At 32.5% G+C, this 23,259-nt stretch overlaps 1 protein-coding gene and 1 non-coding gene across 2 annotated transcripts in view; one reads left to right on the forward strand and one right to left on the reverse strand.

Moving 5' to 3' along the window:
- LOC125067929 overlaps positions 1-23,259 on the reverse strand; it is a 316,383-nt gene that overhangs the window by 133,901 nt on the left and 159,223 nt on the right. The window lies entirely within an intron of this gene.
- Positions 14,510-14,581, forward strand: Trnaq-cug. Its single transcript has one exon. It is a non-coding gene; the product is annotated as a tRNA-Gln (tRNA).

The raw sequence follows: 23,259 nt of genomic DNA on the forward strand, positions 1-23,259 counted from the left end.
ATTTACAAAATTCCCTCCTAAGTGGGTAAGATATGTTAGTTTATAAGTGTACAGTCAAAAATATACGTTTTATGCTTCTAGTTCTAAAAATGACAATATTTTCAACAACTTACAACCTTTCATTCCCCTTTTCAACCCTTTACAGAACTTTTTTCCAATTAAAAAGTAGCCTATGTCCTTTCTCAGGCTCTAGACTACTTGTGTACCAAATTTAATTTAAATCGGTCCAGTAGTTTTGGCGTGAAAGCGAGACAGACAGACAGAGTTACTTTCGCATTTATAATATTAAATTTATTATTAGTTTGGAAGTATGGATTTTTCACTCGAATTTCGTATAATATTACATTCTTATAAATATAGTTGAATAAAATTTGAATTTACTTGTAAGACAGAGTTCTTTATAAACGAATAGCTTTATATTTATTTTTGACTATTTCTATACATATTTTACAATTAAATCTGTATTTAATATAAATATAATTAAATACGAAACTAAATAGGCTACATGAAGAGATATAAATGCGTTCAAAATATAATACGATTTTTAAAAGTTTTAGGCAGAAATATTTGAAGAGGATATATATTACATATATTACATAGAGGTAAATTATTAAAAATAAATCAGTGATTATTATTTTTAATTATATTATATTTCCACATTAGCAATTTCAAACGTCAACTTCAACGTCAAACGATGACTAGACGTGTAATATTGTCATTTTTTTATTACATAAAAGTATATATGTTTTAAAATATTATATTAATACATGCAAAGGTCCTAATTTTGAAGTTAAAATATCTTCGGTGCCTTTCAATTACATGCAGACATTATTTTATAATGTTTATTTTATTTCAAAGTTCTCAAAAAGAGGAAATAACATTTATAATAATAATACTAATATTATAATTAATAATTAGGGTCTCTCTTCTCTCGCGTCGCAGCTGTGACGAGCAGTGAGTTGGCAGATGTATTTGATAGAAACGATTCCTTAATAGCCTCAATCCGTGTGCAGCAAAAACCGCATAACCGAGTTTCTCTCAAAAGGCTGAGACTCCTTTCTGTACGTGTAACTTGCACAAAAAAGAGTTAGCTTAATTTTACAGCAATTAAACACCACCTAACCAAAGAAAGAGGAAAGTTTTTCTTTAGTAGTAATTTTCTGTCAAAAAATGCTCTATATAAGTTCGTAAGAACGTTGAGTTTGTCTTGTATATGGTCTTCTGTAACCTTAACCTTTGTGAACAATTAACGAAATAGTTCACCTGCGATTTCAAATTTGTTTACTATAATACCTCCTGTCGTTTTGATTGCTGCTAAGGCTGATATTTCAGGAGTTCTGTTGATATCGTTAAATAGTTACGCACAACGCTAAGTTCTACCCGCGCGAAATAGGTCGCTACAGTAATACACAAATTAGGTGCTGAAAGCTATCATGTTTACACATGACGTATCACCACAGCGCAGTTCAGTTGTCATTAGTCAAATTAATGATTCCCGGAGATTTTGGATTTTCATTCGGTTATGAATTTATTATACGGTTATTTAAGAATACTTCTTGGTAGGGCTCTGTGCAAGCCCGACTGGGTAGGTACCACCCACTCGTCAGACATTCTGACATTCAGACGTCAAACAGCAACTGTATTTGATATATTCCAGTTTGAACGGTGAGTGAGCCAGTATAACTATGCACGGAGGACAAAATATCTTAGCTAACAAGTGTGATGGCGCATATACATAAAAAAAATGGTCAAGATTCCACCATAATAATTATCATTTTGAGGAAAATGTAAACATAAATATTTATTTTTGGAATCTTATTTCCATTGATAATACTTAAGGTTAATTAGATACCAAATAAAGAAAAAAATAATTCGGTTGACAAACAGAAGATAAAAATGTTCTGAGCTGTGTTTACATTTCCGATTTATATAAAAAGCTTGTTTATAGAGGCTGAGAGTTATTAAGATAATTTGATTATAATTTTATATTTTCTAATAACTTTGACACCATTGATAATATCTATGTTGATTTTCAAACTGAACATTTATTTAGTACAAATCACTGTTTATATAACCTGTTATTTATTTACGTTTTTTATTTTAATTTAATTTATTTATACGTGTAGTTTTAAGTTTCTAACAATACCTCTTTGTACTGAATTCATATTATTCATCAAACACCGCTCATAACGCGATTTGATGTGATGTAAGGAATAGTTATTATTTTTTACACATTAGCGCTGTAAGAAATAATACCGACTCCTTGCGACAAAAATATCAAAGGATTAAGAGCAAATGTGTTTGCAAGCATCCATCGCATTCGAGTCGCTTGTCAAAACATAACAGCTCGCATTGCCATGTCACTTACAACTCCATTCGGGGTGACCCGCTCTTAAAAGTTAATCAGCCATCAAACATTATTGCCAACTACTCGATTCATTAATTATCCAAATCAACAACCAAAGTAACCGCCCCATTATATATATAATTAGATTTTTGGCAATAGAATATCTGATGAGCGGGCTACAGCAACCAAGACCAAAGCTGATCTGGATATGAACCTGCGGCACTTCTGATACATCGATTAGATTTAAAAGTCAATACAAGTGAACAACGCAACAAAAGAGCTAATCTTGAATAAGGCAAAATACATGCGGGTATAATGACGTCGAATATATTGCAAAGGATATAAGCGTTTGAAATCGTTTATAAACGACGCGACGCCGTCACGTTGATAGAATGCTATCGCGAATTTAATATACAAAACATCTAAAGACTAAAATACACGATAAACTTTAATAATTAAATTGTTAAATACATATAAAATATATACATTACGAATTATTTTAGTTTATTTCTGCTGCAAATTATAGACGATATAATTCTTCGTATGGTAACAAGTGTAGTTAGTTTTTGGTCGTGGATCGCTGATATCTGTGAATTGAAAGCCCTATTCATATCTTTTCAATGGTTTACAATGTAGCTAGATTTATTATTAACTAACGAACCTTACAATATGAATCTAATTTTTGATTTGGTGATTGCGAATTCAAACCTAGGCAAGCGCCACTCTATTTTAACGCGCTCGCGTTCAAAGATGAAAGAAAAACTTTTATAGATACCTGTTGGTGTTTAATTACATTGAAATTTTACTACAATCAACCAGCCAATTGTCAATCCACCAATCAACATTGAATATGTGTAATAGAATAAGCTCCAAAGCTTTTCCTTATTTATTTTATTTGTTGGCAAACGGGCAAGAGGAACAGATGGAAAGTGACTCCAATATCTGCAACACTGGGGGACTTTTAGGGTCATTGCTGCGCTGTGAGGAATAATTCGACTCTTCTTTTGAAGGTTTCCAAGGTTCGGAAAAGCTACCGACTTCAGAAAGTGCTTTAAAATGATATGGATTTTTGAATATCCAGAGCCTTTAAAGAGAAGTAGATCGTCCATGATATTTATTTCAGGCTGATAAAATACGACATTAAACTTACTACTCTGCTCTGCGCACATACACGTGTCAGAATATTTTCCGATTCACGCAAGTTTTCTCGGGATGTTTTCCTTAGCCGACGAGTCCGAGATGTATAGTAAACAAAACTTCAATACCTGAACCACTACAAGGATGTGGTGCTTTGTATTTTAAATTGTTATTTCGTTAACACTCACGAGCCATCTCATCTGTTAAAGAACATTTTTGATGTGAAACATTTTAAGCACATTAGGTGGTGATTTCTCGGGTCTCAACTTGCAATCTTCGATTTGGATTCACGTGTTCAACTTACTTAAACGATAAAATAAATGTGGTTAAAAGTGTAAAGATTAATTCAAATTAAGTCAATTATTTAATCTCTTTGCTACAAAATCCAACCAATAATAATGATTCTTAAATTAATTCTACACCCTGCATTTATTATCTTAACCGTGATATTAAAAAGACCCACATCAATGAGGCTCGGGTTTCGTATCCCTAACAAATCAAATATAATTAAACGTAAAATATATTATTTGAAGTTATTATCTCGGTTTATTTTCTCTTATAAATGTTTGATATATTCCATAAATCTAATTAAGTCAAAATATACTTTATTCGAGTAAGTAATTAATTCTTTATGACGATTCAAAAGTGAGTGTCCCTTAAGAGCTGTTTTGAATCGTCATAGAGAATATTTTATTTCAACGAAAAAAATATTACGAGTCCTGTTATCCAGTGGAGGTAATAAAACTCTACTAATTATTTGCATCAGAAATAGTTGTTGAATATTTATATCCCATCAAAAACATAAATGTAAAAAATGAGAGCCAAGTTAAGTATTATGATATATACCTTGGTTGTTGTCTTCAACGACAAAAGAAGTGAGATCTAAATTTGTGCCAAGTTAAATAGTCCTTTCTGAAATTTATTTATAACTACATAAAATATCATTTCTTCTTATAACTTGGGGTAATATATTGTTGCCTAAGGTCTGACTTGGCTAGTTCTCATATACGAATTATATTATAGCCTTCGTAAGTTCTAAGCCTGTTACAAATGAATTATAAACACAAATTAAGCACGCAAATATTCAATGGTACTTGTCTGGATATAAACTTGCAATATCTGGTTAAGATTCATGTTTTCTAGTGACTGGACCATCGCAGCTCTTAATGTACGTTAATACTAACTAAGCAATACTGAGCTGTCCTCCATTCTTCTTAGATGTTCTGAGTTATAATTTGTTATTCTAAACACAAACTACAATTTGTGTTTATAAACATATAAGAACTAGCCAAGTCAGACCTTAGGCAACAATATATTACCCCAAGTTATAAGAAGAAATGATATTTTATGTAGTTATAAATAAATTTCAGAAAGGACTATTTAACTTGGCACAAATTTAGATCTCACTTCTTTTGTCGTTGAAGACAACAACCAAGGTATATATCATAATACTTAACTTGGCTCTCATTTTTACATTTATGTTTTTGATGGGATATCACTACTTTTTGTATATAAATTATTAGTAGGTACTCATTAATAACAAAATTAATACCAAATGGTTTTTGTTAAACTATTCTATTTTCCTACGTTTACGGGGTATAATTGTCTTTTTTTTATACGTTCTTATTTTTCTTGTAAGTACCACTGAAATGTTCGAGTGAATTGCACATTCAGTGTCCGGTTTTTTTTTTACGCGTTTTCTGTTTATACTTAATTTGGCTAAGTCGGGCGGTATAACGTGCGCAGACGGTTGTACTCTACAATACTACTCATACACTACTACAATACTCTTGTGTCTTGTTTTAACTTGGACCTAAATTTATAAGATGTACTCCATCTAAGGTTTTAACTCTGGAGAGGCCAACGTAAGCCTGCTTTTTACTTAATACAGAGGAACCTATGTCGAATAGAGCACCGTCAAGGCGAAGGCCTTGTGATTTGTGTATAGTAGTAGAATATGCTAAGCAAATAGAGAATTGTTTCCTTTGAACATATATGTACATTACTTAATATCTGTAACTTGGTTTGGACTTCTAGTTCGCAAATTAAATTATGTTTAAATTGTATTGTTATTTTACATGCGCTATTGCTGTTGTCGACGTTCCCAATGTACCTTCTCTATTTTTCCATTGGACCCATTCACCAGTCCTTTGCTGACATCAGCATGCTTGCTCGATACTGTTCTTCCAAGCAATAAGGATCCCTGTTTATAGCGCTTGAGTACAAACTTAAATAATTCCAGTTACGATATACATACTCTACTACAGTCTCACGAAACCTATTTTATTCTTGTATACTAGTATACAAAAAATATGCAGTCGAATAGACTAGGCAGCTTCCATCGGAAGGCATTGAAATAATTCTTATGAGCGCGGTTGCCACTCGCTCAGACACGTCCGCGTTAAGGTTTAATCGCAACGCTCCTATCCCGTTGCTCCAGCGTCGCGTCGCGCGCTGTGTACCGAAATGCCTATTATTATTATTTTTTTAAGTATAATGATTTTGCACCATTGATGTGCGCTAAATGCTAGTTAATAACGTAATAAATACGAAAGTCGGCTATACTCATAAGTAATAAAACGGAAATATTTGGATTTAAAAAACTTAAGGGTGGTATTCAACTTGTTATATATTCACGTGAAGACCTTAAAATCCACATTAAGACCGGCTGTCATAAGTTTTGATTGTTGGTTCTTGCATCATTTTTTTTTATTACAGTTATTACAGGAACTATATAAGTGTTCCTATAGACCCAATAAAATGAAAAATTATAATAAATTGATAAAAAATTACCAGTTTCAGATTTTTTCCTTTATATTGGTCTAATTATCTACCTGCATGCCAAATTTCAACTTTCTAGGTCACCTGGAAGTAGGTTATAGTTTTGATCTATAGGTCAGTCAGTGATAAAAATGACGATTTTTAGACGTTAATATCTAAATAGCCATTTGAGATGCGCTTATGAAATTTGGAACACATATGTATCTCGCGAGTCTCAATATATGAGCCAAATTTGACACATTTATGTCATATAGTTTTTGAGTTATGAGGAGGTCAAAATTGGCTCCAAATGGTTCGTGTAATATTACACACGGTGCTGCTCGCCAGTTCTGTTACTAGAACTTGGCTGACACGCTACCGCGTGTCTAGATTATATAAAACCTCATATCTTATTTGTTTTATAATGCACTAAAATCTTAATTAAATATCTTCAGCAAAATCGAACATTATATATTATCTCGAAAATGTATAAAATTGTTAGTGATTGATGATGATTGAGGTGTATTCATTTTCATCCTTATATCTTAACGAAATATTATTTTTATATTTATTCTATCCGAATCCCTGGTCTGTCTAATGAATGGTATCATCTTGAAATATTACAAGCGAATGCCTGGTATACGTGGCAATTCCTATTAATGTGTTTATATATAACAATAGTTTTAAATACCTATCTTGAACATTATATTGTAATTCAAAATTTTTTCAAAATGAGATGGACGTAGTACTTTGGAATTAGAATTCTTAATTGGAACAGCTTCTTTCAAAACTTGACAGAGGTCGTCGTCAGTCTAAAGGGAGTGACGACTATCTGACGGTGATTAGAAAATATATGGAAATATTATGATCCTCTGCCCTAAGGTTGCCTGGAAGAGATCGCTGTGTATGTGTAGCAAAATTGTATTTTTTAGTTTTAAGTTTGGGTGCAATAAAGAGTTAATAAATAAATAATAAATAAGGAAATTAAAATAAAAGCCGAGGATCAGGGTCAGCTGCATGATTAGCAGAAGCCTTAAGTCCAGCAGAGGGGTACACGGGCTAATATCATCATGATAAGTCAGTCTAGATATTGGCATTTTGTTGTATCTTGCATCATTCATCGGAACGGCGTAAATGCGCCACATTGAACTCAACGTCTGTAACAGAAGTATGATCTAAACTATTCTGAATAATTACGGTGACCTAACACTAATTTTCAGACGTACCATGTTTACGTCCGTTCTTATAAGGTATTTTCTCTTAAAATGTATTTAACAACTTGACGTCGTCTTTTGTAACGTCATTATCATTGTTATTTTAATTACGTCATGAGCCGAGATTGTGGATATAACACGTTGTTTTAATTGAAGATTATTTCAAATCTTGGCACAAGCTACATAATCACCATTTTCATAATTTTTATGTGTTTGGATAAGTTGAACCTTGTTTGGAAATCTGTACAGTGTAATTTGAAATGTGAGTGAGTCATTATAACTATAGTCACAAATAGGTAGCACATTTGGTCGTCAAATTAAATAATTTATAAAAAAAAATCACTATTTATAAGTATGCCGTAAGGACCCATGATTTTCAAATCATGGAATCATAGTTTGGAGAGATAATGACAGTAATGAGAACTTGCACGACGAATAAATGAATTAGGCATAATTTCTGCTTCGATTTCAAAGCGTTTAAATTCGTTTAAGCTTGTACGATTCGTAACTAATGATTTGCATACTACGCTTATAGGTATATCCATAGACGTGCAAACACCCTTAGTGACAATGACATACCTTAGGGTTGCCATGAATAAAAGTGAAACAAAGCAAAAATAAAACATTTAAAATGTAATTTAATAGAAAGCAAATTAAATCTTATATTATAGTAATCATACTAACAAAAAATATCCAGTAATTAATGTCAATTATAAGCAAATAATTTGACATGGATTATTTCCGTTAAACAACTAAATAATAGCAAATTTCAGAATGTATTTATTCTCTGGAATATTTTTGAATAAAATCATTTTTTTTTGTCAAAAAATGAATCTGTTTGATGGTTTGATATTATCATTTTGTTTGTATTGTTTTGTTTTGTTAACAAAAATATTGGTTAATATTTAGGATGACAAAGTTGTATGTTACCCAAATAACAAAATTTATGGCAACACTATATCTAGTGATATAAAAGGTTTTATTCTCATAGGATGGTTGGTAGCCTTATACGCGATGTATTCAGCTTGCTACGACCTATATTCAAAACAACTCAGTCCAAATGGGACCCGGACACGTCGATTAGTACGCTTATCGATTCAGTTACTGCGGGAACTGTGGATATCGAATACGTACTTATCACCTGTCACTCAAATGTATATTCAAAACGGTGTTTCATTATACTAATATCAAATGTAAAATTAACCTGTGAGTACTAATGCAAAAATCTTTATAAAATTTGTATGGACCTTGTCTTTTGAAATTCCGGGTAGACAAATGACTCCACTCTACCTGATGATAGAGGAGTTCAAACGCGAAGACGACCAGTACAGTTAGGAATAATGAAGTGCACTAGCTCCCTCGCCATGTCAGTCCACAAGATGCCTCTTCACGGTTCTTTTAAAGGAACACAGGTTATATAAGGGGGGGAAAACGTGTTCTGATATAAAACTAAATTTTTTGGTGGTGTGGCGAACAAAATAGTTCCCATTTTTCTTCATGTGCGATGAAATTGATGTTACAGTTAGGTACTGACATCGAGAGGCAGTACGCGAGCTATTTACTCATGAAGGCGCGCCCTTCAAATAAAATTTTCGATTTGCATTAACATGAGTGACACTCGAGTGTGCGTGAGACGACTAAGAGTAACGACAATAAAAAATACAATTTCCTTATATTATTGCAACGATTATTTTAATTAAAAAAAATATATGACTTGAATATTGTGTTATCTCTCATATCGACATGCTCTTCAAATAGTTTTATACTTGCGTTATTATTTTATTCAATATTTTTGGAAGAAATTCATCATGTTTAGTCGAAACATAATATCTGAAATACTTCGACAATAGATTTCGGTTCGGTGATAAATTATAATAATATAATAATAAATCTGTAATTTATTATTTATTACTACAAGTGTAAGCTTATTCAATATGACAGTAATAACTCAAATGGTTTAAATCGGCTAACCAATTATTTCTCTAGCTTAATATTATCTACTACATAATAATACTAGCTTATCGATGGAATGAGCTCCATTTAATCTTTATTAGATTTGGTAGAAATTCTAGATCATAACATTACTAATAATATGAAGTATCTGCTGTTTTCCCACGAGTTGCTGATCAGGCGATGCCATTTTTTTACATATTGCATCAGAATTTTTGATTTGGAACTATTTAGCGTAATTTAGTTGTAATATTATAATTGTCATAATGTTTGATTATGATTAAAGTTTTAAAATTAATAATTATAAAGGCACGAATGTAGCAACGTTACGCTTTTGGCACAGATTAACAAAATACATAGGAAAAATTCTTTTGTTTCTCGGAATTAAATCAAGTTTAATAATTAGCGACACTTCAGAGAAATCGATTTTTGTGACATGGAATAATACTTAGATTCATTTCCAAACTCAGGAAGTTATAAAAAAAAGCAGATGGAGTGCGCTAAGCATTATAGCGAAGAAAAAGTTTAGTGTAGTGTCTTTAGTAATTACACGACGACCTCCGTGGTCGAGTAGTGTGTACCTTGTTCGATTCCCGGTCGAGTCGATGTAGATAAAGTTCATTAGTTTTCTATGTTGTCTTGGGTCTGGGTGTTTGTGATGCCATCGTTACTTCTGATTTTCCTTAACACAAGTGCTTTAGCTACTTACAATGGGATCAGAGTAATGTATGTGATGTTGTCCAATATTTATTTATTTATAACGTTAATAATAAAGTATAACATTGTAATAAAACAACGAAATCAAACGCAAATGCCCTTTAGTGTTCCAATCAAGGAGCAAGGGTAACGCTTCTACATATATTGAATAAAGATTTTAGACATTGATTTTGTATGTGGTAATTAAAAATTTGTTTATACGTCAATCATTTAAGTTATAGTGAATTTTGTTTGTCAGTTCGATTTTGTATTCGCTTTTGTTGCTTCAATATAATGTTTCGAGTACTCCATCGGTTTTTTTTTTATAATCTGAAATCATTTATAGTTGTATTAAACATCATTATTCGATGAATGAGTTAAACCAAATATACAAAATTACTTAACGAATTAAACACTTGATTTTAAAAATCCGAATTTTATGTAAAGTTATTTCGTATTTTTAAAACAAACCTCTTTTCTTTCATTGTCAAATGTCAACGACCTTGATCTCGACGGAACAATAAATTAAATCTAAAAGACTCTTGAATTTGTATTCGAAAATAATAAATTCGAACCAAATAAGTCATTAATATTCAGCTCTTGTTGTAACTGATTTATTATAAGTATGTTATCCTAATATTCTGGTATTACTTAACCTTTGAAAAGCTATTTGTACCACCAACTGAATAACATGTTGGTTGGTTTGGTGAGCCGAGATGGCCCAGTAGTTAGAACGCGTGCATCTTAACTGTTAATTGCGGGTTCAAACCCAGGCAAGCATCAATGAATTTTCATGTACTCATAATCATCATCATCTCAGCCGAAGGACGTCCACTGCTGGACATAGGCCTCCCCTAAAGATCGCCACAACGACCGGTCTTGTGCAGCCCGCAACCAGCGGCTTCCCGCGACCTTCACCAGGTCGTCGGACCACCTTGTGGGGGGCCTACCCACACTGCGTCTTCCGGTCCATGGTCGCCATTCGAGAACTTATTCATGTACTCAATTAGTGCTTATAATTAATCTCGTGAAGAAACCTGCATGTGTCTTATTTTAACGAAATTCTGCCATGTGTGTATTTATCAACCGGCATTAGAGCAGCGTGCTAAAATATGCTTCAAACCTTTTCCCAAAGGGAGATGCGGCCTTAGCCCAGCTGTGGGAAATTTAAAGGCTGATGTAGTGCTGTACACACATTAGCTACTTTTTTGAAGAGATTGCCTTAATCCCAATGATGGTTAAAGCGTAAAGAATGACTAATACTGATATCACAATCCCGATCCCGTTTAGAACAATCCAGCAAATTGCCTAATTGCTCGTCAGTATTCCTGCTATAAATAAAGATCTAATTCTACGAGAGTGAAGCCACATCGAACAGATAGCCTGATTTATCTCTTCACATTGTGACTCGTTTTGTTGCGAGAACAAATAAAACAATACATTTTTATCCCTCTTTAGATGTAAAAGGATGTATAATTAATACAAATTAATTGGAGCTAGAGATGAGCATTATATAAAGAATAAAGTCGACGTAATCTGCACGATATTCAATTGTTTTTAATAGATTATTTCTTTTAAAGCTGCTGCGGGCGCTGGCGACTTTATCGACAAATAAATTGTTTTTTTTTTGTATGCCAAACAACATGATGGCATTGAAGAGGATTTTTTGCCCTGTAAGATCATCGCCTCGCTAATGCCACCAATCTTAGGAACTTCAATGTTATGCCCCATGTGCCTGTAGTTACACTGGCTCACTCGCCCTTCAGCAAATCCGTCTAATATTTATTAAAAATTGAGATGATAGCTAGGCTGAGTCGAGATGGCCAACGTAGATGGATAACGTAGGATTGATTATTAATTGATACTTTTACTTCAAGTGTACGCATAACGTACCATTAATTTGGTTCAAAGTGTCTATTAATGGAAATTTCTGCTATAAAAGGCAACTTCGCTGATACTTGTTTGCTATTCACGAGACAAAGACATTGATACGAGTGCCCGAAATGCGCAATTGTCGCGCAGTTTACGAATCGATGTATCAGTCGCAGATGTGTCCAAACAACTATACGAAGTTTGTTCTTTTACGAACGGTTTTTATGACGTTTGTTTGAAAGGATTTTCTATCCTTATATGTTCGCTATATAACTGACCATTGATAGGATTTCATTGGAAAATTATTCTTAATATACACAAGAGAACAAAGGTTTGTCAACCAGGATAGTAGTCATATATTTTTGTTGCACTACCTTCATCTTTTATCCATCAAGTCATCAAAGTGGTGTGACAGGTCTCATAAGTTTTAATCCGTTTTGTGCCTGCCATATTTTTATGTACGTTTTGTATGTTTTTTACATAAAGATATGGCTACTATCATCATTACTCTGATCCCAATGTAAGTAGCTAAAGCACTTGTGTTATGGAAAATCATAAGTAAAGACAGTACCACAAACACTCAGACCCAAGACAATATAGAAAACTAATTAACTTTTTCTACATCGACTCGACCGGGAATCGAGCCCGGGACCTCGGAGTGGCGTACCCATGAAAATCGTCGTTAGCATCGTTGCAATTATACTTAGTGGTAGGGTTTTGTGCAAGCCCATCCGGGTAGGCACCACCCACTTAATTTAGACATTTAACATTAAACATAAGATATTCTATCACCTTACAGCAATACTAATTATTGTTGTAAGTATTGTGGTAAGTGAGCCAGTGCAACTACAGGCACAAGGGACAAAACATCTTAGCTCCCAAGGATGAGAGCGCATTAGTGACGTAAGAAATGCTTAATACTTTTTACAGCGCTAATGTCTATGAGCGGTGGTGATCACTTACGGTGGTGGTTCATTTGTTCGTCCGCCTACCTATATCATAAAAATAAAAATAAACACACACCTTTTTTCGAAGATATTGAATTCCTTGATATTTTTAATAGGTGGTTTTCTTAATTTATTTTCTCTTTGATATTTTTAAACATAACTGTAGGCCTCGTTTAATTAGTTTATAATGGTATTTATCCTTATTAAAATGTTTTGCTTTGTTCTTTCTAAGCATATTTCGTAAATAATATTAATTTTTCGTATTTGGGTATTGTGGTTTCGAAGAAATTATATCTTCTAAAACGGCGTGGGTTTTTAGTAATACGTATCATCTTGGGCGGGAATGAAAAATGAATTACCTATGAATGTATAAAAAAAAAAACATTTCAGGGTCAGAGGTTGGTGTTGCAAGGTTAGGGATTTTATGCCAGCATTTAGTTTAATCGCTAGTGATGTTATCCGACGAATATTATAAATGTGAAAGTTTGTATGGCTGGATGTAATTTTTAATAGCCTATTCCCTGTCTAACCATATAGCCTCACTGCCCCCATACTCCATACGCGAGCGAATTACATTAACATACCTCTTAGTTTAGTAAATATATAAAGGTCAATCTTCTATACATAAAATAAAATTGTATAATAAAAAATGTACTGACTAACTGACTTCATACATTAATAAATAGGTTTATTTATTTTAAATTGCATACACTAACTATAACTAATAATATTATATATATAAATATGCAATTTAAAATAAATAAACCTATTTATTAATGTATGAAGTCAGTTTAGATATAAAAAGTATTTAAATGTGTTCAAATTAAATCGTGATTTGATTTTGTTTCGTGACCTTGAGTTAGTTTGTTTGATTGGTAAAATATACACAAGGGCCTTCCCTTGTAATGGCGGAAATGGAACGCCATGCCTTTGATAAAGAGAAGGGTTCGGAGCTAAATCCACCGCATCACTCTCCTATGGGATTTAAGGTTATGCCTCTTAATAAATTTAAACCATATAGACTTACAGATGATAAAAAATTTAGTAATACTTTAGTATAGTATTCATTGATTTAGCGGCTTAAATAATAAATGTAATTGTATTTAATTAAGTTAGCCTTAAATTAGTGTGAAAATGTAACTACACAGTTTCTTACCGGTTCTACCGTTAGAATCTACTGTCTACTGTCCAAACCGGAGGTAGCATGTAGCATTTCATTTAATACATTGATGTAATAATAGGAATAAAGAATATTTTGGTGCTTGATTTTCATTGGTAGATATGAATGTTCCAAAAAAATTATGTTCTATATCTCAACGGATACTTTTGCTTGAAATGAAATTGAAAAACTGCAGTGAATATATTTGGTATGATTTGAACTTACGATCTTATTTAATTAAATAATTATAAGTAATTTAATATTTTCACATTTAGTCATTGTTTTGTTATAAATTCTGTACAAAAGGTTCTTCGAAATGCGATTACACGTTACATTGGAACTATAAAACAAAAGTAAATTCAACTACTACTGACATGTTATTTTAAATCACACAATATAATTATCAATTTTCAGTAATCGGTCGTGTGGTTCCATGGTGTAATGGTTAGCACTCTGGACTCTGAATCCAGCGATCCGAGTTCAAATCTCGGTGGAACCTACATTTTGTAAAATAACATGACATTATCGCAACTTAAATGTAAATAAAATATATTTTTTAGCTTTAAATTATTCCTAAAAATATAGTTAAAAGTTTTTATTTATATGAGAAGCAATATTCTCTTCAGTGCATGTGGGACGAACGAATATCATTACATAGTATAAAACTAAGTCGCTTACCGGTGTTTGTCCCTATATATGCTTAGATCTTTAAAATTATGGTTTGTTTAATAGATAGATTGATACAAGAGGAAGGTTTATATGTATAATACATGCTCAATATAGTAGAGAAACATTGATAATTTTAGAGGTTTCTAAAGTGATGTCATGTCTTACAGTGCAAACGCTGGCTGAACCCTACGAGGTAGATCAAAATAATGTAGTATTATCCACTTTAAAAACTCATCAAAAAACCCACACAATAACTATTTTTTATCCATTACTAATTTACTAGAAATAACAGCTTATTTTCGAAGCGATATTAAGCAATACAGCATTGGTACTTATCCAATAAAGTACCTTAAATACATTATGCATTTAATATAGATCAATATGTCCCTTTATAGCATTTAATTTAAATTAATATTTTCAAAGATATTACAGATTTAAAACGCAGAGACATAGCGGTTCTGTCTAATGACTGAAAAACTGTGAACGTTGTATATAAAGACATACCGTAGTATATTTAGTATCAGCATTGCACCCGTGCGAAGAGGGGGCGGGTCGCTAGTACTTTAGAGCAGCCGATGGATTTAAAATCAATATACGAACTTCTTACTAAAAATAAAATTATATTATTAATTACATAAACTCAGTAAATACTCAGACGATATTAGTACTAAAGTGGGGATGGGCCCGCGAAGAACCTTCCACGTAGAAGCTATCAACGTGCCTGGTCAGCGCCTCGTATTCTGGACCGATGTAATCGGAGAGTCTCTATGCATAATAGTTGCGTGAAATATGATCCCCAAACCATTTTTATTTTACATTATAAATAGGTCGACGGACAAATGGATCAGCTGATGGTAAGTGTTCACCGCCGCTCATAGACATTGACCCTGTAAGAAATAATACCTATTCCTTATATCAAACTAATGCACCACCAATCATGTTAGGTAAGATGTTAAGTGCCTTCTGCCTGCTCACTCATCCTTCAAAACGGAACACAACAACGCTAAATATTGCTATATAACGGTAGAGTATCTGATGAGTGGGTGGTACCTATTACTATTAGTGTTATAGTTTATGTCGTGCAGTTTATAATGATGTTATGTGATATGTGTTTCTGATGAATAGGACCATTTATATATTTAAAAAATATTTATTACATTACATAATATAAACATGTAATTTTGGTTGGGAAAGTAAGCTATTCTATATTACATATATACATAATCAGATCGAAAGTGAGACAGAAAAAAAAAAGATATTCTAATACCATTGCCTTAAGTTTTCCTGGAATATATCGCTATCGGCCTGAGGCCGTCTTTTACGTCCGTCTGTTATTTTTCCCTATATTCTATGTATAATAATTGGTGTTCACGAACGAGCATTTGTATTTTATTGTAAGTTACAAACGCACATTTCGAAATTGTAACATCGCAATATTGATAGCATTAGCATTAGCAGCCTGTAAATTTCCCACTGCTGGGCTAAGGCCTCCTATCCCTTTGAGGAGAAGGTTTGGAGCATATTCCACCACGCTGCTCCAATGCGGGTTGCTGGAATACACATGTGGCAGAATTTCGTTGAAATTATACACAAGCAGGTTTCTTCGCGATGTTTTTCTTCACCGCCGAACACAAGATGAATTATAAACACAAATTAAGCACATGATAATTCAGTGGTGCTTGCCTGGGTTTGAACCCGAAATCATCGGTAAAGATGCACGCGTTCTAACCACTGAGCCATCTCAGCTCTTGATGGTCAAAATCATAATAGTCGCTAAACGCGCCAGAGGTTATCTTCGTTAAATAATATAATATTATTAGTACCATCACATTTTATTATTATTTATTATTTTTATTAGAGTCTTTACGGTTTGGTCATTACTTGTTGGTAGGGTTTTGTGGAAGTCCGCCTGGGTACCTACCCACATGCCACACTCATATATTTTACAGCCAAACAGCAATGTTTAATATTGTTGTCTATGGTTTGAAGGGTGAGCTACTGTTACTACAGGAACAAGGGGCATAACATCAATGATTAATAGATATCTCTTACAATACAAATGTGAGTCAACCTACATAAATTAAAGAGAGAAAAAAGAAGCTAAATGTGAATATCCTCTCCGAGAGAGTCACTTGTAATCTTAACAAATTTTTAATATAAGTGATACAAAATAACAGGACAGAACAATTGAAATAATTAAAAAGATAAATCGTTAAAGCTCAATAAATAAAGTCATAAGTTATTTAATTAATTTTAGAGTCGTAAATGAATAATTTAATAAATTCATATAAGGTAAATTTATTCATCTTTCAATGGTCATACAATTTCGCGTCACCTTAAATATGAATTAAGATATCCTTCTGACTGTTTATAACTACGGCTGCTGTTCTCAAAGGAGCTAAACAAAAGAGGAATTAATATTTAGTGTACAATTCGTGTTTGCGCAATGCACAACACAAATGTCCTTATAAATTCCTTCACCCTGAAAATCCGGTGAGACGGCAATTTGACAAGACCAGTGAGATTTTGGGTGTAGTTGGAGTGAACATAATTTCAGCTTTCGGTCTGCGGTGCTACTGAGATCTTTTCGAATATCTTTTTCGAATCATTTTTCATCGACCCTACCTTGGTTTTTAACCAAGAATTTCGGGGTCTGCGACCTATCTATTAGTCCAACGGGGCAGTGATTAACATTTTGTAATGAGAAATGATTATTAATAACATCAAAAGATACGAGTAATACAAGTCGAGTAAATCTTCTTCATTACAGATTTTTCTTTTTTTCTAGCGACGTCCAAGCTTTGATTATAAATTCTGTGACGTTTTTCGTGTAAATGGCGATTAAAATTAAATTGAAATTGACTACAGTTGAAAATGATGAAGATATTTTAATCGATTTATATTTAAATTACTCTTTTTTATAATTATAATTTATTTGTCGCAGAACCTTAATTGCGAAACCGATTTTCATTTAATTTAATGTTGCAACTTGATGATAAAAACCTATTTAAATCTATACTAATATTATAAAGATGTAACATTTGTTTGTTTATGTGTTGGTTATCTTCAGAACTGATGAGATAATTTAAAATGTTTCGTCGTATAAATTATCATTATATTCTAGTAGTATAAATATAAATTGTAGTTATATTTTGAATCTTAGCTGGACTATCACAAATTTTATATCAAAATTCGGAAAGAAATATGTCTTAAACCTTGACTTTAGAAGATATAATTCCAAATTATGAGCAACCAAAGAATCATCCGCTGTGAAATGAGCGCTCGGCTAACTGGCTGAATTAATATTTTTCTTTACCTTGGTAGTTTACATTACCTAAATTTGAATCAATGAGCTGTCAGCAAAATTACGAATGAAACCAATTTTTTTATATCTTTATTTATTTATTTAAAGGTGTAAACAACATATATTATGAATGCAAATATAAAGTCTATCTGTTACGTTTTCACGACTTAAACTAATTTGATGAATTTTGCTACAAAGCTTTTAACCCCAAGGAAAAACTTAGGCTAAACTTTATATATAAGTATATCTAACACTTGATGTCCTGATACTGACGTTGCATGCCGCATGTACGATAAAAAGAATGAAAAACCTTTATGATACTTATAACTATATGTTTTATTAAATTATCTAAGTCTTCGAAGTAAAATTGCCAGTTAATGTGATTACTCTTGTGTTAATTATCACTTTATCTAAATGGAGTATACATTATAAATTATGACTAGATAATATATATATTAACCGCATTTATTACTTTGGCTGTAACATAGTTAGTAAAAAACATAAATGTAAAAATGAGAGCCAAGTCTAATATTATGATATATACCTTGGTTGTTGACTTCAACGACAAAAGAAGTGAGATCTAAATGGGTGCCAAGTACAATGGTCCTTCCTGAAATTTATTTATAACTACATAAAATATCATTTCTTCTTGTAACTTAGGATAACATATTGTAGCCAATTGAGTTCTTTTGTTCACTTTAATTTAATTTGTTTATAGTTACCTATATAAATAATTAATATGACCTTGATGAATATGACCAGTGTATAAATATAGTAATTTTCGAACAATAATATACTTTGTTTTTTTTTTTAAATTTAAATTACGAACAAATAAAATTCGCAGCAACATAAATTTATCAAAAGTTTATAATATTTCGAATACCAAAACACATGGAAACATGTTTAATACGTTTCAAACAACTCCAAACACGAAATATATCAAAAAACAATGTGAACGTATTTTAAAGGCCTGCCAGGTTTACTTTTTTAAGGTTGAGCTTCGCTGTCACGACAGCAACGAATAACTTTTATAATGTTATTTTACAATGATACCATTGAAATATGGCTTAAGTTTATAAAAGTTTCAAGTTAATGCAAGGTTAAAATACTTTTATTATTTATAGGAGATGAAATTAGTTCAACTCCGATAAATATTGAGTTTGATGAGTGAAAGTTGTAAGTTTGGCGTTTACTTGGTGGTAGACTCATATTCATCGGATATTCCATACCAACAAAAATACATTGTTGTATTTCAATTTAAAACGAAAGTGAGCCAGTGTAACTGAGGCACAAGGGACATGACGTCTTGGTTACCAAGGTTGGTGGTGCATTGTATATGCATATGCAAGGAATGGTTTATATTTCATACAGAGCAAATTTCTATGGTTACTACATACCTTGAGGTGGCTGATTGACTGTCTACCTACCCACATCATAATATATATTGCACCCAAATTTTACATTTAAAAGAATATATAGAATGCAAAATTGGTATTCATATATTTGTATAAACAATATATGCATATAAAACTTTAGACTGTTTCCATATTATACCATCGTCATAGAGAAAAATATGAAGGAGTTCATCATTGTAAAATATCTGAATTCATGTCAAAAAATAAAATGCAAGTTAATATTTAGAAGCTTTACTAAACTAGTAAAGCGCTTATAAAAAATATTTACTATCGCCGGGAAATCTCTTAAAAACGACCTACTAATATTTCTAGTACTGACGCTGTCGCAGAAAGGAAACACGAGGTTTTTTACCGCAGGCGTTCTATTGTAAAGTTTGAAAGTGATTTAAAATGTAAGAACTTCAGTTTAATGAAAAACTCAAATAGGCGCTACGTTTTGACAAATTACACAAGATGTTTCTTTTTTGTTTAATTACAATTGTCAAATTATCTTGAGTAATATTTGATGTGGCTTATTTATTGTTAAGCTAAATACCAATTATTATCTTTAAGCATGGTCATGCCTTCGAGTTGGACTTCTTTTTAATGTCATATGCTGGCGGTCAAGCATTTGGACCAGCTTATGGTAACTGGTCACCACCGCTCATAGATAATGGCGCTGTAAGAAATATTAACCATTCCTTACATCGCCAATGCGCCACCAACCTTGGGAATTAAGATGTTATGTCCCTTATGCCTGTAGTTACACTGGCTCTCACCCTGCAAACCAGAACACAACAATACTGAGTACTGTTGTTTGGCGGTAGAATACCTGATGAGTGGAAGGTACCTACCCAGACGTGCTTGCACATAGCCCTACCACCAAGACTGATCGAGTGAAATACTAATTGATATTAAAAAAAACAAAAATTTCATAAAGAACGCGTTGCGTAGGCGAATTCTTATTAATTTTGAATTCTCCTCCTCTTATATTAATAACTTTGACTGAACTTAAAATGATTTTTCCTTACGCAACAAGATGTCAGTAGATCCCTACAGTCACGAAAAGGGAATTTAACTTCGTAGCCTTACGCTTGAGAAACGAAGTAACAAATCACATCGTCCGGTTTTGTGGAATATCAGCTGTCGAGAAATTACGGCCTCCTTAACATCTCTCTATTCTATTTTGAATTTTGTATTCCAAGTGTTTACGTCTGCAGCAAAATAAATTGTATATTGCTTATTTAAATCATAGGCATAGGTTCAAATATTCTCGTTAAGCTAAGAGAAGGCCTATGTCCAGTAAGATAAATGGCCACTGTTGCTATTTACTTTACAAATATGACGCACATTAGTAAAATATGAAAAAGTTTTAATTGCATATATTAGTGGTAGAGCTTAACAACAACGCTTGTTGCTTGTGTTCGGATTTGAAAGGTGACTGAGTTAGTACGGCAGAATTCTCAGGTTGGTGGCACGTTGATAATACGTGGAATGGCGGTGGTGACCACTAACAACCAGGTGGCTCATATGCCAATCCACCTACCAATTATATTAAAAATGTATTGATCAATACTATCAGCAGCTTATATTATTTGACTGACCTTGACAAGGTTACGGATTGATGGACCGAATACTGAAACTCAGGCGGGATAAGAGTAGAATGAATATCCTAAGGCTGATATATTTAGGAATGCACATCTGCTTATAACGTTGACAGAATAAAAGAAGCGTTAAGCGGAGCGCGTGCGGCACTCACTTCCGTCGACGAGACGCAAGCCAGGATACTTCGTTTCCGACTGCGGAAACTGTTTAAGTGTCGCGTTGATTCGGTTGTTATAACGGGAGGTTGTTATCGCAAAAGGGTCACCGGAGTGATATAGCAGCAGAATGTGTAATCTGCCTTGATTCTGCCTGACTTATTCAAATTGTGTTTTGATTGCTGTATTCACGCTTGGTTGTTTTATTTTAGGCACTATAAGGTTTTTATGTGCCAGGTGTTCATTAGCAGTTCACTCAGCTTTAGCACTTTACCTTTATTCTAGCTAAAATAACATCTCTGTGGAACATAACGAGAGTATCACGTCTTTTAAGATCTTTACGTTGAGTAGGTCAGGACTGTAGTTTGTGTTTCTATCTTGGAATTTTGCAAATACATTATACAAATTTAAGAAAGTAAGTGGTATCAATCTGTCTTACTCTGTTAGTCTCCATTAGTAGGAAGACCTTTTTTGACATTGTGCATACATAGATAGGAAATTACTATCCTGACTTTTATATAATTCAATAAAATTTACAGTAACCACTAGTTCGGAATGTAGTTTCTTCGAAGAACCGATAGAAATTTTAGAAGTCTTTTCCAGCGCTTAAATTAATGACGATATATTATTTATATATCATAAAATTATTTTTTATTAACTTTGTAAAATATTTACATATTTGATAATAAACACAGGCTGAAAGGGTGAAGTTGAGTTAAAATAGCTCGTCACGCTTCAATATCTTTCTATTGTGTCTACAATAAAAACTTTATTTTTACGTTACAGCCTTTTTGACCGCTATGTACCAATAAAGGGATTGTTACATTTTTTTCATTAAAAAACACGGTTAAATGTTCGGCGTCAATTTTGAAACTAAACTCTTTTTTATAACTATGTAGGTACAAACGTGTCTCGTTCCAATTGTTTTACCATTTTCTAAAAAAAAAAATGCACTCTGCATTTTTACGTATACATTTTAAATATATGATAATTTATACGCAGTTTGATCAGTTAAATGTTTACCCAATATTTTTTATCATCTAAATTCCATTTAAAAATGCACCTACCTATTTACTTTATTATTATTGAGTGTTATTGGAATACATTTTTGTAGCATCAAATATTTTTATTGGAAATGTATTTATAATATCAGGAGTTAAATATTTACTTTAAAAATCACGACTGCGTGGAATGGTTAAATGCTAGCAGCATTTCCTCGCTGAGTATAAATACTTTTGTTAGCCCAATCCGGGTATTAAATCCACAAGCTTATGGCTTGGAGCATTATATAAGTCAGTAGTCCAACGAAGCAGTCAAAAATAAGATTAGTAAAAAGTATTGTTACATATCCAAATACTTAACTCCAAAATTATAGTCTGATTTTATCTTTAAAACAAAATCCGACGACCTTCTTATAAACTTTTGAGACCTGCAACTTTGCCATACAAAGTTTGACTACATCTGAATATTTTTGTTCTTTACATTACGGACTTACTAATTTTGTCTAATTATTTTTGAAATAATTTTAGTTCACACTCTCGCGGTGCAGAAAGGCCTCGGTTGCATGAATGCAGGTATGTTAAGATTCGTGTATTATTATTTGGAATGGCAATTTTTATGTGCCGTAGTCTTTTATAAAGACCCGTATCCGATAATATAAATATATCCATTATTCACAATTAAAATGAGGCTTTTCTCAAATACTCATTTAATCAGTCTCGCTTGCTTTGGTAACTATTTCTCGCATAAAAACTTTTCTCAGTAAGTATAGTTTAAGACGATACATTAATTTCAGTTGAAGTTTGAAAAGAATGGGCAGCAAAATCTTAGCAAAATAATGTTTCGAAATAAATCACTTCTTTTAAAAGTAAGAAGTAGAATTCTCGCAATCTTAAAAATTCTTTGTTACTTTCATTATACAGCTAACAAAGAAAATTTTACGCCCCTAACCAATTAATTGAGTACCTGGTGATTTAATTAGAAACTCTACTGAATAAATGCAAGCGATTTTCTTTCGTATTTCTTCTTTCGTAATGAATATTTTCCCTGA

This window comes from Vanessa atalanta, chromosome 12, assembly GCF_905147765.1.
Source record: "Vanessa atalanta chromosome 12, ilVanAtal1.2, whole genome shotgun sequence".
NCBI lineage: Eukaryota > Metazoa > Arthropoda > Insecta > Lepidoptera > Nymphalidae > Vanessa > Vanessa atalanta.